Below are 215 nucleotides of genomic sequence, written 5' to 3'. Positions count from 1 at the left end.
GCCTGTAGTCCCAGCTACTTGGGAGGCAGAGGCAGGAGACTCGCTTGAGCCCAGGAGTTGGAGGTTGTTGTGAGCTGTGATGCCACGGCAATCTACCCAGGGGGACAGCTTGAGGCTCTGTCTCAAAAAAAAGAAAGAAAGAAACTTCTAACTTATTTGAACCATTGTAAATTAATAATCATAACAGTTTAAACTACTCTAATTAATATACCCAG

The sequence above is a fragment of the Otolemur garnettii genome, unplaced genomic scaffold, assembly GCF_000181295.1.
Source record: "Otolemur garnettii isolate 467f Iridium unplaced genomic scaffold, OtoGar3 scaffold00156, whole genome shotgun sequence".
In the NCBI taxonomy this organism is placed as follows: Eukaryota; Metazoa; Chordata; class Mammalia; order Primates; family Galagidae; genus Otolemur; species Otolemur garnettii.
This window is presented reverse-complemented; position numbering follows the sequence as displayed.